This window comes from Mauremys mutica, chromosome 10 (assembly GCF_020497125.1).
Source record: "Mauremys mutica isolate MM-2020 ecotype Southern chromosome 10, ASM2049712v1, whole genome shotgun sequence".
Lineage (NCBI taxonomy): Eukaryota > Metazoa > Chordata > Testudines > Geoemydidae > Mauremys > Mauremys mutica.
Window position 1 is genome coordinate 44,653,016 of NC_059081.1, and position 17,495 is coordinate 44,670,510.

General features: G+C 41.2%; 1 long non-coding RNA gene across 1 annotated transcript in view; it reads right to left on the reverse strand.

Moving 5' to 3' along the window:
* LOC123343437 overlaps positions 1-17,495 on the reverse strand; it is a 35,537-nt gene that overhangs the window by 3,544 nt on the left and 14,498 nt on the right. The window contains exons 3-4 of the long non-coding RNA XR_006572241.1: positions 16,213-16,362; positions 15,551-15,630 (exon numbers count right to left, since the gene is read on the reverse strand). This is a non-coding gene — a long non-coding RNA (uncharacterized LOC123343437). The remainder of the gene's footprint in view (positions 1-15,550; positions 15,631-16,212; positions 16,363-17,495) is intronic.

Here is a 17,495-nt window from a genome sequence, read left to right on the forward strand (position 1 = left end):
ATATAGTTGATGTTTAAACCTCACACATCATGTGACCCCTTCATTTCTACAAAGCACTTGAACAGAAATACTATCTAGGACAGGGGTAGGCAACCTCTGGCACGGGTGCCGAAGGCGGCACATGAGCTGGTTTTCAGTGGCACTCGCATTGCCCAGGTCCTGGCCACTGGTCCGGGGGGCTCTACACTTTAATTTAATTTTAAATGAAGCTTCTTAAACTTTTTAAAAACATTATTTACTTTACATACAACAATCGTTTAGTTATATATTATAGACTTATAGAAAGAGACCTAAAAACATTAAAATGTATTACTGGCACACGAAACCTTAAATTAGAGTGAATAAATGAAGACTTGGCACACCACTTCTGAAAGGTTGCCGACCCCTGATATAGGAGATCCTCATCCCAGCACATTGCTAGCTGGCTAGAGGTTCACAACAGGGTTCTGGAGAGATGTACCCAAAATCACCTGTGCAATGACATCTGCAAGATATTGGCAAAGGAGGGGATTAAAATAGCAATTGAGTTCAGGGAGAGGAAAAAAACCTGAAGATTGCAACCTCAAGACAAGAGATGCTAGTGGCAAGTCTAGAAAAAAACCATCGTCAGCCTGTCCCTACTACAAAGATATTAAGTGGGTGCTCAGCCCTGCTCAGAGCTCAGTATTGTTCTGGATGGGCTCTTGAAGACCAAATGGAGTTATTCTTGAAATGGGGCAGAGAAACTGCAGAGCTGGAACAGACCCTGCCAACAGAGAGACCAGAGCAGCTGGACCAGAACCCAGCACTGGAGCAGACCACGCAGGCAGGGGGACTGGAGGACATCCTCTGCTTGGAGCTGACTGGCTTGTTAGGGGAAGGGGCTGGAGAATGAAATTGAAAGGAAGCAATATCAGAGCCACAACTGATTGATAGGGGGAAATTAAAGTGTAAGTGGGAGGAGTTTGCCAGGTTATGGCCAATGCAACTATCGTTATGGAGGATATTACATGCTGTGGGGAAGCCTTTGCTTCACTGGAGGGCAAAAGCCATGCCATTTCCTTAGCATTAAAGTATTGCCAGAGGAAGCCCCCCTAGATTATAAATCTCACTGTATGACTTGTGGATGCATTAAGTGCAGAGTACTTTAAAATACCTCTCAGTACCGCCAGTACTTGGCATCCTGTCTGGTGGGTTGAAAATCATGTCTGTTGCAAGCAACCTTCTGCATCCTACTTCAGCATCCTGTTTGTGAGCTCGCCCAAATTTTCATCCATTCCTTGCAGATTATGCTCAAGAACTGTTCATACAGGAGAAACTGATGATGGTCCACACAATTTCCCCCCTACCTACCAGCTTATGAGCTGTTTCCATTCATCAATTTGCTGAACAGTCACCAGATGATGAACTGTCTCTGCCATAGATGGATGGTCTGGAAAAATGGTTCCCTCTTCCTGTTTAGAATCTCCAACAAATTAACATCTTTTAATGTCACCACTGCCTGAAATAATGTTAATACAATCACTGGTCAGGGGTCCCTAGTCTGTGCTCGCTACCCCTCCCCCCATCCAATTTTTTTGAATGTTTAAAAATAAAATATGGAGTATTTACCATTGTTTTGGTGAACAGGTGACCTGGGATGCAGCTGCTTCTGAGCAGGCAAATGCAGAGAGATTATTAAAGGCAAACCAAGAAGACAGAAGGTGCAACTTGTGGCCTTGTTGTGACAAAAAGTTTGGACAAAAAGATATGGTCTTTCATTGCCTTTGCAGGGCTATGACTCCTGCTGGACCAAGATAACCACCCAGGCCTCTTGAGGAGATGATCTTGAATTAAGAAGGTCAAGGACATGCAGAAGGATTTTGGCCACAGGTCAGACCAGCATCTAGAAGTGCAGATGGAAATGCTGTAGCAGGACAGGGACAGAATGGTGTCTGAGTACTTTGAGCACAACAGGGTGATGGGAGAGCAGGACCAACAGTAATAAAGGGAACTGTTCAAGTAGCTGTTTAGCCTGATGGCCAGCCTCCAGCATGGATTGCCTTGGTCCAGTTATCAACAACTGGCTCTCCTCCATGCTACCATGTTGTGCAGCCAGTGGACAGTTCCACAGTAGGGTGGGGAATGAGCCAACTGCTGGATTTCTGGAAAGGACGTGTGCATGGGCAGATGTACCTTGTTCACTCTATCCCAGTGCAACAAGAGTGAGGCAGGAAGTTTAAACTAAAGCTTTTATTAGACTCTCATAATATTAGTAATAGTAGTACCATAGCACCTAAAAGCCCTAGTCACAGACCAGGACCCCATTGTGTTAGGTGCTGTACAATCAGAACAAAAAGATGATCCCAACCTCAAAGAACTCACAATCTAAGTAACAAATAAATGGACATGTATAGTACAGGAAAATCACATTATTCTACATAATCACATTTTCCTGTGCAAAGCAAAGATGTGGACACACAGGGCATCCCTTACCTCCCTTATTCTCCTGGACAAGCTCTCGTTAGAGGCACGCTTTCTGGCTGCCTGTATTGAGCTTGTAAAGCAGCACTGTCTTCAGCCCTCTTCTGACAAAAGTTCTCCCCCTTATCCTTGCATATGTTGTGCACGGTGCAGCACCCCCTAATAACACCGAGGGCGTTTGCGCACACTGGCATCCAAATGCATTTTTAGGCAGTGTCATCTTGCCGTCAGTCTGATAAATGCACATTCCACCACCATTCTACAACTGCTCAGTGTTTAATTAAACCTTCTCCTGCCAGGTGCTCTTAAATCAGGGTTCAGCTTCGTGATCCAGGGCAGTCGAGGATAGGCAGGTCCTCTAAATTAACAGTGGGCACAGACACCTGTTGATATCCATATTATTGGGAAGGAACGAAGTCCCTTCTTGTCCAAATAAACAAACCAGATCTCCAGAATGCCCCAGTATCATGCACACTGCTGGAGCATCCCAGGATTAATGAACCTGCCTCTGTGGTTAATCATAATGAGCATTATCCGCTCTGGCTGACATATTCACATGCACCATGTATGAGGACAGACAATGGGCACGTATGTGCCATCAACAGCACAGTTTGGCAATTCCATTCTCTCAAAACCAGCTATTATTCTGAGGACATTAGCAATGTTCACCACCTGTGGGTAAGTCACAGAAGTACTTACCTCACAGACCTCTACCACCACAGCAACACTTGACTTGCCGTCACTAAACTGGTTAGCTATGGACCTGTAGCAGTCTGGGATAGCCATGTTCCAGATGGCAATAGCAATCCACTTCTGGACTGGTCTGGCTTCCCTCTGCATGTCCTCATGCTGGAGAGTCAGGGCAAGCTCCTTACACACCTCCATGTAGGTTTGCTTCCTAAGGTGGAAGACCCACTGCTGGTCATCCCAGGTCTGCATGATGATGCAGTGCCCCCACTCTGTGCCTGTGCCTGCTCCAGAAATACTGGTCAGTATATAGGGAGAATCCACAGCTATTAAAACCTGCATCAACTGTCTCCACTTCACCATGCCTGCATGATCTCTTCACTCAGGCACATTGCTGCCTTCTCGAAGTGACTAACCACTCCTAAAATGCCCTCCACTACATCTCATGCCCTCTACCTACGGTTGCAGAAATGGGTGTTGCATTAACAGTCTCAGCCGTTGGAACAAGTCGTAGTCCTGAGCTAGAGCCATGCCTTAGGACCAGCTGGAACAAAGGCTAGACAGATGTTAGGAGCATGCAGAGCTGCAAGTGCTCTAGTTGTTGCAGCCCAGTTATTGTTCCATAATAGCCATCCCTGAAGTGAAATTTCCATGTATAATATATTATGAAATAGCAAATTACACTGAGTGCACAAACACATTAAATACTTTTCTGATTATTTTCTGTACTCCTAACGGCTCTAAGGCAAAGTTATTTGTGATACTATCATTTTACTAATTACAGCAGCCACATAATTACTAAGATGACTGTTTCCTCTGAATAGCCATAACTGGAAGAGAAATGGTTGCACTTCAGAAAAAAGTCCTAAACTGTTCAGAAGCGTGGGGAAGAAATTTGCTCTAAAATGGAAAGGCACTGTGGAAACATACAAGGTCATGAATCCTATATGCAGGGCCAGTGCAAGGAAGTTTTCGCACCCTAGGCGAAACTTCCACCTTGCGTCCCCCCTCTCTGCCCTGAGGCGCTCCCCCCGGCAGCTCCCTCCCTGCCCTGAGGCGCTCCCCCCCCGCGGCAGCTCCCCACCCCCTGGCCCGGGGAGCCGTGCGGTACCTCCCCACCCCAGCTCACCTCTGCTCTGCGTCCTTCCCGAGCACGCTGCTCCCGCTCTAATTCTCCTCCCACGCTTGCAGCGCCAAACAGCTGATTGGCGCCGCAAGCCTGGGAGGTAGGAGAATTAGAGCGGGGGCAGCGTGTTGGGGAGGACGCAGAGCAGAGGTGAGGAGCCCTGTGGCAGCTCCCCGTCCCCCTGCCCTGAGGCACCCCCTGGCCCGGGAAGCCGTGCGGTACCTCCCCACCCCAGCTCACCTCTGCTCCGCATCCTCCTGGAGCATGCCACCCCTGCTCTAATTCTCCTCCCAGGCTTGCGGTGTCAAACAGCTAATTGGCGCAGCAAGCCTGGGAGGCAGGAGAAGCGAAGCAGCGACTGCGCAGTGGAACCCCCGGGCTGCCAGCTGCACGCTGACCCAGGGGAACCTCTGGGTTGCCAGCGGTGGCTCAGATTCTCTCTCCCTCCCAGTGCAGCGGCCGCTGAAACGGCTTTAAAAAAATTTTTGGGGGGCGCCACTTTTTGGCGCCCCCAAATCTTGGCACGCTAGGCAACCGACTAGTTTGCCTAAATGGTAGCACCGGCCCTGCCTATGAGATACTGTAAACAAACCAGTAAGAAAACATATTGACTGTCCAAGTCAAAAAAGGAACACCCAGCAGTTGAATTTATTTAGACATTCATCTGAAATCAATATCTGCAGAAATACTAAAGGAATCCAGTTTAATGGAAAAGGAATACAAAAAAATAGACACGTAAGAGAGACATAGTTGAATTTTCACAAAACAGAGCAGCCTAGACCAAATAGATGTCACACAAATCTAAGTGGTATAATCAACCTCACTGCAACCACGGAGAGAACATCTCTCTCGAGAGGTAAATGGATCCACAGGAAAAGAATGTTTGTTTGTTTTGAATTTGTGTATTTTTTTCTTCCGTTTGAAGCCACAGAAGTATGTATGTATGACAACAAGGATTTCACATGAGAGCTTATGGAAATCTAGCACAAACATAATTTTCAAATAAATAGGATCTTTAATATCACTTACTGTACTACAACATTAATCTCTCTTGTAGCATTTACATGAAGAATTTGGCATTTAACAGCTATATGCTACACGTTAACAACTCCAACTAAACACTTTATCAACCTGATACATTTGTTTTTGATAAACCTTTAACGTTTGCTGTCTCAAGTTTAGGAGTGTGTTCTAATAGGTGATTGGGAACCAGGACCCCTGGGTTCTATTCCCAGCTCTGGCCCTGTTCAACTTCCCTTGGAAGACTTCACTGCTTGGACTTCCCCCCCCCCTAATATTCAGCCCATTTTCTTTTACAAAATATTGTACAAAAGTGAGTATTATAACTGGAGCACCGGAGACAATTCCTTTCCTTCCTGGAGTATTCACCCTTCAAGTATTTGGAAGAAAGCTTCTTTATCTGAAGCCTAATCCTGCATTCCTTGTGCACTCAGATCTCTTAATGAAGTCAATGAGAGTTTTGGATGCATAGTGAAGGCATGACTGGGCTCTTGGCCCTACCTGTTTAGCCAAGCAATTAAGGAATCACAAAAGTTCAAAAGACACACAAGAAAGTGTCATAATCAGAAATGTAAATGAACCACAGTACCTGTAAGAAACTAATTACAAGTTTAATAAATCCATGTACAGATTAAATAATTCTATTAGAACTCTGGAAGCAGGAGAAACAGCTTTTCATTTAGTGGAAAAATGCTTTTATGAGACTACCAAGTGAGTCAGACTGATACTCACATTTAGAAAATTACCTGGCAAAAATAGAAGTACAAATTATAACTTAAAAATAGCTGTTAAGGTTATTAAAGGAGAGGCTGAAAGAGAAGATCCTCGCAGGAATTAAGAACAAACATTGCCTTTCATTTTTAAAAACTATTTAGGAAGTTTTAATAAGTTGACAAATCCTTGACATGTAAATATCAAGCAAAACAATCATTCAGCAGTTAGGTTTTTTGTTTAAAGAGACATTAGACACTAATACAGTCATTACAGCTTTCTATTTAACAGGGTGTTACCATATTACAGAGTGAGCCTCATTGCACCACCTATGTTGTTTCTAGTGATTTTATTCAATTGAGTGAAATCTCTATATATACAGACCAGGTATGTCTATCAAATGTAAATATTTTTTAAAAATTGGACAGATGTTCTGTGGTTTTTTGTGTGTGAATGTACTTTGAGTACTGAATAATAAGTAACCAAATATCTAAGTATTTGTCCTGTCTATTTTGCTTGGTACATAATTGGTGTGTTAATTTTTCCATAACTGCAACCTTCCATATTTTTGGAGCACCTGAATGTTTTGCTACACATCAGTAACCACCTAGGATTTCATGATTGTTGCCATTCTGCACAATGGCCATTCAGAAGTTCTGGATGGTATTGGGGAACTAGTCAGATTTTCATTCTCTAAAATATTCTAGGCTCTTATCTCTTGACCTAAAGGAGATGTTAAGTCAAAACTGCATCAACTGTTAGGGCCTATGGCATACAGTTTTTCTTCAGATTATGTACAGTAGGTGGCAGTAGTATACATAAGCACAAGCCAGTTCATTACAATATATTGAAAATGTGTCAGATCATAATCTACACAATCAGCCTAGAGTACCATATGTCATTTTATCACATATTACAAGTGCTGATATTATCCTTTGCAGTTGTTAATATTTTTATTTTAAAATATCAATCTATACACACAGATAACATCATTCTATTATATTTATACAAAATTCCTTCAACTACAACATAGTTAAGCAAGTGCTAGATACCAGTAACACTTTTTAGAGAAATCCACAGTCCTGTACTGGCAGAAGAAATGACAAGATGACCTAACAGGGCTTTCACATTTCTCAGCTGCTATAATTTAAAGCAATGTAGTAAAAAAAAGCCCTTTTCTGACCACTGTATGTCTTTTCAAAGCTGGCCTGGTATTTTGTGATGTAGCAATTGAGTAGGATATATTTATCTAGCCCAAGCTAACATATCTCTGCAGAGTATATTTGGAAGGTGCTAAAACTGTTGAGATCAATAAGCTAATAAATTAATGAGCCACATTTGTTTTAAAAGAGGCTGCTAATGACATATTTCACCATTTCAACAATTCCATTATTATGGATTGTTAACCAATCACTGATTTTTTTCATCCCAACTATATTATAAACAGGCCAATTTGCTAATTTGTGAGCCAGATGTATGTTACATAATTCCAACTTCAGCATAACTGCTAAAGAAACATTACTATATTTTACTTTGTGTACTATGTTTCACATTCATTTTTAACTGCCCGTCCCTAGTAACTAATGATAGTACCAGCTAAACCAGTGGTTCTCAAACTTTTGTAGTGGTGACCCCTTTCACACAGCAAGGCTTGGAGGGTGACCCCCCCCTTATAAATTAAAAACACTTTTAAAACTATTTAACACTATTATAAATGCTGGAGGTGAAGCAGGGTTTTGGGTGGAGGCTGTCATGACTGTCATGACCCCCAGTTTGAGAACCCCTGAGCTAAACAATGGCTCTTCACATATATACAATTATTGCTTAATTTCAGACATCTAAAAAACAGAATAGAAAAGCCATAGACAACAGTCAGAATTCAGTCTAACTCTTTTTTGGTCATTATTTAATAATGAAACCACTAAGTTTAAACAAGCTTCTACACCAAAGGGAATGATTTTTGTAAAGGGCCTCATCAACTCAGCCTCCAATGTTGGGCATAATTTTGCATCCACGTACAACTGGAATTGAAGTTGAGGGTGGCACATAGTGATGTTTATAAAAACAAAATATAGTACCTAATTGCACCAGCTGACTAGGCAGAGTAGTTACATGTGTACATTCTATCAGTAATACAGGAGCTACAAATCAGACCTATTACCTTACCTCAGGTATGGATCTTTCCCCAGAGATGTGCAGTTTTGAAGTTGTTTATTTGAAATCCTTTTCAAATGTGCAGTGCAGTGGATAGAGGTGCAAGCTGGTAATGAAATATGAAGTCACTCACTGTCTTGACTCTTGCCTAGGTTGTCAGTGGCAAAAAATTGACCATCTGATGAGAATTTGGTACCCTATTTCAAATGCCTGGTGAAGTGTCCCTATCACAAAAAATCTTCACTGCAATTGGCAGCACTGGCAGCTGAGACTACTAGCAAAGAGGCCAGTGAATGAATACTCAGGGAGACTCAAATAGCTGCCTTCACTTTGAGCAGGTCCCGCCAGCACAAGGATAAGACACATTAACTTGCACTGCAGCTGCCCTTGCTATAGGTATTCTATAGATAAAGATAGGACTATATTTTCCTGGATTATTATGGTGTTATTTCTGCATAGCTGATATTTAAGTGCTCCATATTTTGAGGTCTGGGTATTTTTGCCAGACGTCTATTGTTTAAAGTTCCTCATGTTGCTTCATTTATATTTAGATCGAAAGATCTGCTGTTTTTTTCATCCAGACACTAGTGTGTCTCTATCAATGACCTTTGCTTCCTGGTGTAGTAGGTATTAAAGAGGGGAGGAACAGTACTTTAACTCAGCAGGTGCGGAGGGCACTATACAGGGAGCAATGAATAAACAAAGAGTTAGACGTCTTTTGTCAGCCTAAAATACTCCCTGGGATTGTGTTTGATAAAATAATAATAATTATAGTGATGGCTGAGGCTTGCTATTGAAAACCTGCAATTTTAAACAGCTGTGGCTCCCAAACTATGATGGCTACCAGCATGTATATATATAAAAAAGTAGTTTTATTTCCTAGACTCTGTGTTTGTTTCTGTAAAATGTATGGGTCAAATTCATCCCTGGGGTAATTGCATTGACTCCAAAGGCCCCTTGATTTTAAGTTTGGTCGCTCAAAGGATATAAGGCTGCATGAATTACTTTTAGTATGTTTAGAAATGTATTAAAGGTTTGTTTAAAAATAAAAATCTATTAGCTAAAAAGCAATTCAAGTGTAAAGTATCCGAACATGATATTTTGATCAGAGTTAGGGAGAAAGGTATGTAGTTGGTAAACACAAATGACTGCCAAAAAGACAGGGTATTTGACAACTGTTGCATAGGAAAACTATCTACAGCGTACCAAGTTTCAAACATGCTATAGAGTATATTACATAAGGGAGAAACCACAACTCATAGGCACACTGAGTCAAAATGAGAATGAGATAGCCATGACAGCAAGGGACAAAGTGATTGACAATGTAACAAAACCTAAAACATAAGGTTTGCATATCTGAAATGTGTGCTGAGATACGGGCAGACAATTATATCCTGTCTATTACAGCCATCCATTTCTGGCTTTTTTACTTTACAGCTCTAATGTAATATATAATTATACACAGTAAGTGGGTGTCAGGGATTAAAACTTGGGAGTTTCTGGCTTTCATTTTGATGCTCATGTTACTAGAGGCATTTGAAAAGTTTTCAAAAGCACCTAAGTGATTTAGGTGCCTAAGATCTGTTTTCTAAAGTGAATTAGGAACTGATGAGCATAAATCTCATTGAGAGTCAATGATTCAATGCCTATGTCACTTTAGAAAATGGAACTCAGGCTTCTTACTCCTGAATTTTTTTCCCATTGCTTCTAAAAGATACTAACAAGCCACTATTACACCGTGACTGTGGGGTTTTAGCTTCATGTCTGTGCAACCACAGAAATTATTTTAATTAGAGAAGTTATTTTACTTTGTGTTTGGCACTGGTGCAACCACTGCTGGAATTCTGTATCCAGTTCTGGTGTCCACAATTCAAGAAGAGTGCTGAAAAACTGGAGAGGGTTCAGAGAAGAAGCACGAGAATGATTAAAGGATTAAAAAACATGCCTTATAGTGACAAACTCAAGGAGCTCAATCTATTTAGCTTAACGAAGAGAAGGTTAAAGGGTGACTTGATTACAGTCTCTAAGGATCCACACAGGGAACAAATATTTGATAATAGGCTCTTTAGTCTAGCAGAGAAAGGTATAACATGATCCAATGGCTGGAAGTAGAAGCTAGACAAATTCAGACTGGAAATAAGATGCACATTTTTAACAGTGAGAGTAATTAACCACTGGAACAATTTACCAATGATCATGGTGGATTCTCCATCACTGACCATTTTAAAATCAAGATTGGATGTTTTCCTGAAAGCCATGTTCTAGAAATTATTTTGGGGAAGTTCTATAGCCTGTGTTATACAGAAGTTCAGATTATATGAGCACAATGGTCCCTTCTGGCCTTGGAATTTATGAATTTAATTCATCTTGTGCTTATTAGCTCAAAGAATCCAAGCAAATAACCACCTGTGAAATAACTTATTTAATTCTAGAACTCGGGAGGTCCCATGAATGGGGGGTGGGCCTTAGTTGAGACTTCTCCAGAGTCTCAGAGAGTTTGCTCACTGGAGGTTGAGGGCCAGTAAATCTGGTGGTGTAAATGGGTGCAGATTCTTTGACTTTCATGTGTCTCTCTGAAATGTGCACACTGAGCTTCACACATCTGAGAGAAACACGGGAGAGGAGCCAATGGGTAAAAGTCCTCAGGCAGGAAAAAAAGACTAGAGCTAGTTGGGAATCTTGACTAATGTTTTTTTTCCCCCATTTAAAAATGCCAATTCCTCAAAACTGAAACTGTCTGTGAAACAGGGTTGGGTTCAGCGAATTTCATGCTGCGAAAAAATGTTGAGAAAAAGTTAACAATTGACCAAAAAACCAAACATGTTAACACTTTCTAAACGAAAAATTCCAGGTTTGTGATTCTAAATAACTTTTCATTTCAAAAAGTAAGCTAATTAGACTGAAAAAAGTACTGAGAAAAGGTCAAAATTGAAACAAAATGTTTTACTCGACCTAAAACAAGAACAGTTTTTTGGTTTGTATATATTTTCATCCCAAAGTGGGGGAAGGGAAGAAAGAGAATTGAACTCTCAAATACTTGTGGGATGGGAAAACTGTTTCCCTCCCAGCTCTAAGTAGGGCAGCTCTGGCCTATGTGAGTGAACATGGTGATGCCATTGCTTATAACAGGGCTTCCTTAGTTTTCACTTGGCTATTCAGCATGGCCCATCATGTAAAAACAGTACAAGTTAGTGCAGAAACCTGTTATAAGCTAAGAACTGACCCACACTAACTTCAAGACCTTCTCAACCTACAGTACTTGTCTCATCAGCTTTCCTTTTGTAGCCCCATCTTCCCATGTCGCCTTTTCACATCTCTTGGACTTCTCCCTCCTTGCTGTGTAAAGCCAATTTAGACTGTAAGCTTGTCAGGGCAGGACTGGCCCCTCTTTAATTGTCTGTAAATAGAGCTGATTGGGAATCTTTCACTGGAAATGATTTTCTGACTGAAAATGCAGTTTCTGCAACATTGAAATTTTCCATGGAGAGAACCTCAATATTTGCGATATATTTGACATTTTTCATTGGGGAATATTGAATTGAGATGTTTAATATGAACATATGTCAGAATATTGCATCTTGTTGAACTGACATGAAACATTTCATTTGAATCAGTTCAATAAAACACAACAATATATTTCCCAATCAATGCATTACCGTATGGGAGTTAGAGTGTAGGCTCCCATTCTCTCCTATGAGACGAACTCTCTGCAGGACTATATCTTACATAATGCTATGCCGATTTCCTCTGACCAAGCTCTGTGTGGTGCATTATGGAGATCATGTGATTCTGCATGCATCATGGGATGTTTAGTCCAGCCAGGAAGCCTGGACTATAGTGGAGAATGAAGGACATCAGACTGCAAAACTACAGCTTCTATGAGGCAACAGAAAAATACAGTTTAATATTGAGCGTACTTAAACCAAAATGAAATGTACTGATTTCGGGAATGTCAAAACATTTCAGTCAAAAATGGTGAAGAAAAACATTTAGACATTTCTGAAATTGAAACTCTGCAGACATTTTGTATCATGAAAAAAAAAACTTTTTTTGGTTCCAATTTGGGACAAAAACAAATGTTGAACTGTTGGAATTTTCCAATGGATGGAAATTCTGAATTGCACTCCACTTTATCTGTAAAGCATCATGCATACCTATAGCACTATAGTAATACTAAGTTTAAATAATTTACCACTTCATCCTGTTCGCAAGTGCCTCTTTTCTATAGTTGTTTTATAGTCTACAGATCTAATTTGGATTTTCTTTCTAATTATTCTATATTGACTTCATCTATCACATTGCTGTAGTACAGTGACAATTTGTTCTAAATTATTTGACCAAACAGAATTTTAGCCATTTTGAAATACAACAGAGTGGAAATAAACTCTTTCGCCATTAAAAACAAGTTCTTCTGACTCACCCTGCTTCCACTCCCAAACAAAAAAACCCAAACCCACACCAAACAAAGAGCTCTAGTACTGAAGCAGCTGGGAACGGAAAGCTGAAATCTGGACTGGAAATCAACCCTCAGTGAGGAGAAATGCCTTTGAATGCTGGGATGCAAATGGTTTGCTTGTCCAAAGCAGGACCTGACCAGAGTAATACTCTGCACATCACAATTAATTTGCATGGACTTGCAATACTAAACCCTTATTGGGAACGTGGGATCCACAGTTAGAAGAGTAGGACCGGGGGCTCTGATCAAGCAAGGTATGTGAGCAACTGCCTAAATTTAAGCACAAGTAGTTCCACTGATCTTAAGAGCCTATGCCAGTTTTCACTTTGTTGTGAAATCCTTTTACAATTGATTGGGGGGGACATCCATTGTCCCCCAGGTATTTCCCTCCCCTGATCTTTTCCATGTGTGGATCTCCAACTCCATGGGAAAGTGCGATGGAAATGTGCCACAGTGCTACATGTCCCCCTTCCAAGCCTCTAGGATGGGGACAAGTGAACGATTTAAGCATTAATTGTTTACAAGAAAAAATTATAAGAACAGCCTGGAGAAAACTCACATCATAGCAGGTTATTAAATATTGCATATAAAGCGTAATGGGAGGTGCAAGTGACTGGGTCAGGTTAGCTTTATCTCACACCCTTTTAAAAAGTAACATAGTATGTAGCATTGCATGAATACTGTGATTTTCATTCCTTTCTGTATTTATTATTGGGGTATTACACACCAGAGCAAATTCACAAATAACCTCGGCACTTCTTTATCTCACTTGCTTTCATAGTCCTATTTGTACGAGACAGAAATTTAACTAATCCTCAAGAACAACAAACAGGAATGTCAAAAAAAAACCTCTCCCTTTTTTCATACATATGAAGTATTGCATGTAGGTAATTTGAATGTTGTGTTATCAAGCAACAGAACTGAGGGACTCAATACAGAAAAATGAATTGGAGATGATGCAGTATAATACTCAACAAAAATGTCAGCAGGCAGCTGGTTAGCCTTAAAATTGTCATGTCAACTTAAATCCTTCCCCTGGCAGTCAATTCTTTCCATCTCTCTTGGGTATTCCAAAAGGTCAGAGAGAGAATTTTACCCTTTGCTCAGACTCATTCTCAATCTTCTTTCTAAGAAGCCAGCTGACTGAGCTTAAGGCCACAGATTGGCAATTCAGGATTTAAAGGAGACAGGTAACCTAACTCTGCTAAATCTCAATCACCTTTTAACTTCATGAATACTACTTTTCAACAGGTAACCTTGGGCCAGATCCTCATCTGCTGCTGTCAATCAGCAGAACTCCACTGGGAGCCCCGGAACTGCACTAAATGATACTCGCTGCACCAAATGGCCCCTAATTATGTTAAGCATTTTGATTTGCCAGTCAGTGTATTATCACACACTGTACTGTATAGCACATTACATGCCGAAAATAACTTTCATGTGTTTTTTTCCTTGCACGTACAGAAAGTATATTAAAAATGTTTTCTTCTATGTAACAGATTTCATGATCCAGAACTACAGATCCAAACACCAAGAAAAGTAAGGCTATTCCCCCACCCCATCCCATCCCACCCACCCACTTTTAAGTTCTGGAAGGGACAGGGAAGGTGTCACATCAAAAACCAGTACTCTGAGCCTTTTCAAATACAAACAGGAGAAACTTCCTATGAAGCATCCCAGCGACCCATGCTTTTTGTAGAATTAGGACATATAGTGGAACATTTTTATTACTGATTTCAGATACAGTGATACTCTGATGGTAGCCACTGCAGCAAAACCAACCATACAACTCACCCACTCACTTCTAATTCTGGACACTGCCATGGTGCCTGGTATTTAAGTATGAAGCCACAGACACTGAAAAAAGCCCTAGATGGTATTCCATGCATAAGATTATCTGCTAAGCAACACAGGTTGCAATGATCTCTTCACTCTGGTGTTCTGCTCTCTCCACTGGCTCCCCACTGAATGCAGAGTCCAGTTCAAGATCTAACACTGTCCCAACGCTCAAAGCTGTCCACAGGATTGGTATCCTATGTCCTTCCACAACCATGATTTCTCATGACAGCCATGTTCCACAGGAAAAAAATGGAGGTCCATGAGTTCTGGACACTAAAGCTGGTCAGAAAACTTTGGACAAAATGTTTTCCATCAAAATTCATTGAATAATCAGAATCAAAGTGTTTCACAGAGCAGATGACATTTCAGCAAACTTCCAGTTGAACCCAGGCTTTGATTGGGAATGTGCCAGTTCACTTACCTGGCTGCTAAGCAGCTGGCCTGGTGGGCTGCAGGGGACCCCAGGCTGCAGAGATCCCTGACTCTGAGGTAGTTAGTCTGGCGGGCTTCCCCAGAGTCAGCGATCCCCAGGGAACAAAAACAAATCTTGAAATCCTCCAGGAAACAGAATTACTGTTCTCTGCCCAGCTCTGCTGGAGACAGCAGGTGGGCTTAAACTACAGAGCCCACAAGAGATGTAAACAACCACTGATCTCATTTTCAGAGCTAAATACAAAACCTATTCTTTCGGCTTCGCTTTCCCTCGATAATTTCTTCAAACACACTGATCACAAAACATATACATAAGACACGAGCAAACAAGAACAGGGTAACAAAACCTAAAAATGATACAATCTATTTGTCTTGTCTGGAGAGGAGGACAAATTGTTATGTCAAATTTTAAGTGCTTGGGAAGCTTTCAGAAGGCTTTCAGATATAACAGTGACTGAGAATATGTAATAAATAGACAGCTGTTTAAGTAGCCTAAAAATCCCAAATTGTTTCAGTGAATTGAAGTCTGTGAATTCAAAGTCAGCCTATAGGGAATCTCTGCTGATACTGAAATTCTTTGGAAAAATAAAAAAAAGATTTCACTAGGAAATGATTCTACTGCACACTCTTAGTGTCTATTTCAGAGCATGGGGATATTACAGAGTGTGAGGAAGTTTGCTTACCTGTTGCCTTCAGATGTGGCTGCTACCTGAGGTTTTCACTCTGGTACAGTAGTTTCAACTCCTTTTGGGGTAATGAAAATCTAAAACAAACAAGTAGTTGCAATAATTATTCTTCATCCTGCTCCTCTCCATGTCTGGGCCACTGGACCTCTCTGAAGGTCTGTATCAACCCTTCCCCCCTCTCTCATGTTTAGTTTGTGAGGTCTTCCCTCCTAGGTGCAGAGGAATGAAAGGTTTTGTTCACCTTTGCCCAGCTACTGTTAGTGGCTGTGCCCTCCCTTGAGGCTCTCTCAGTATTCTTTCTTCTTCCAGGGCATGACAGCAACACCTCACTTGACAGTCCCTTTGAGGTTTAGGAGAACTAATCCCCTTCCTCTTCAGTGGAGGTCCAGCTCTGGGACCCTAATGGTGAAGCAGCCCTCTGATCCATCCTTAAACTTTCCCACTTCACTTCTCCCCAGTCACTTACTAAGATCTACCTCTCCTCAGATACTCCAGGATGCCTTCCTGTTGCCAGCCTCCTACACCTCTTCCTTTGACCTTTTAACACCACAAGACCTCTGCTCAAGCCTTCTTTTTTTCTTACAGGCTCTCCCCTATGTTCCTTTTGCCCCTCTTAGGTTTTCTCTCAGGCAATGATGGAGAGATCCAGAGTTCTTTACCTTTCCCAGTGCTTCCTCTCCAGAAAGGGGGCCAACAGCCTACTTCTTCCCAGGAGTTCCCTCATCCTCTAGTGCAGCCTGTACCTTTCCAGGGATATCTCAGAAGTGAGAACGACAACAGCTCTTGCTTCCTCCCTGGTTTCTCTCACTCTGGGAAAAGGAAGGTTACTTTTAGTCCTGGTCCCTTTCCCAGCATGGCTTGGAACCAGGCCTACAATTCCCATGCTCTGATTGAGAATGTCTCCTTTTTGAGCTGAATTAGTTAACAGGACTGTTCAGGCTTGTAGCCTGCTTTGAAGGGCTAGCACACCCCATTACCTGTATTTGGATAATGCACTATATTGCAGTGGGATATCTAATTTCCTCATCCACACTGTACATTCAGTGGTTCTCAGGAAGTTAATAACATTCAAGGGAAGGATTAGGAATGAATCTGTTCTTGGTCATACAAACAAGAATTACATAAATTTACTTCATGGTAAATCAATTCCTTATGCTAGATACTCATGGGAGCCTCTGAAGGTATCTTGTTTCTTATCACTATGTAACTTTTCAGTGACTTGGTCATCAGCTCCAGTACTCGGTACACTGGGACTGCATGGACTTTGCAGCTGTAAACAGGGTTAGTACTTGGAATCTTCTGCTCCAAAACCACATGATGTTACCATATAGACAGATGAGAATCTCTGTTACATTAGGACTTGTATCCTCTGGGGTTTACAGAGAGATATGATCACTCTTCTGAGTGGTTCTGAGATTTCATTCATTCAGTTTCATTTTCCAATATTTCTACTTTATAAAATCTCAAAGTGTACAGCATACAGTGCAGGTGTTTACTTGACAGACAGAGATATTAAACTATCAGGCAATCACAAGAGCTGAGTTGTTCCAAAGTGCTGTTCAATAAAACATACCAAACAAAGTGGTATTCAGCATGGTATATTTCACAGTACATTTAAATAAAATGTCGTCCTCTTTAATTCTCCCCTAAACTATCTTTCTATTCTCTGAATAAAATTTTGTTTACAGGTGGCATCTATAACACTTCATATAGTAGCACTGGCAAGTTAAAGGCAAACTTGATAAATGAACAATCTGGGGACAAGCAGGCAAATGTTAAACGAGTTTAGACTTGGAGGACATGGGGCAGACATCAGAACTGGAAACAGCTCAAAACATTTTTTTTGGCCATGGTTTAGAAGGTGGTGGATGAGGGAAAATCCACAGTTTATCTGCAGTTTTATTCTGCTTGCTATTACAGCTTCATGGACTTTCACTGCCAT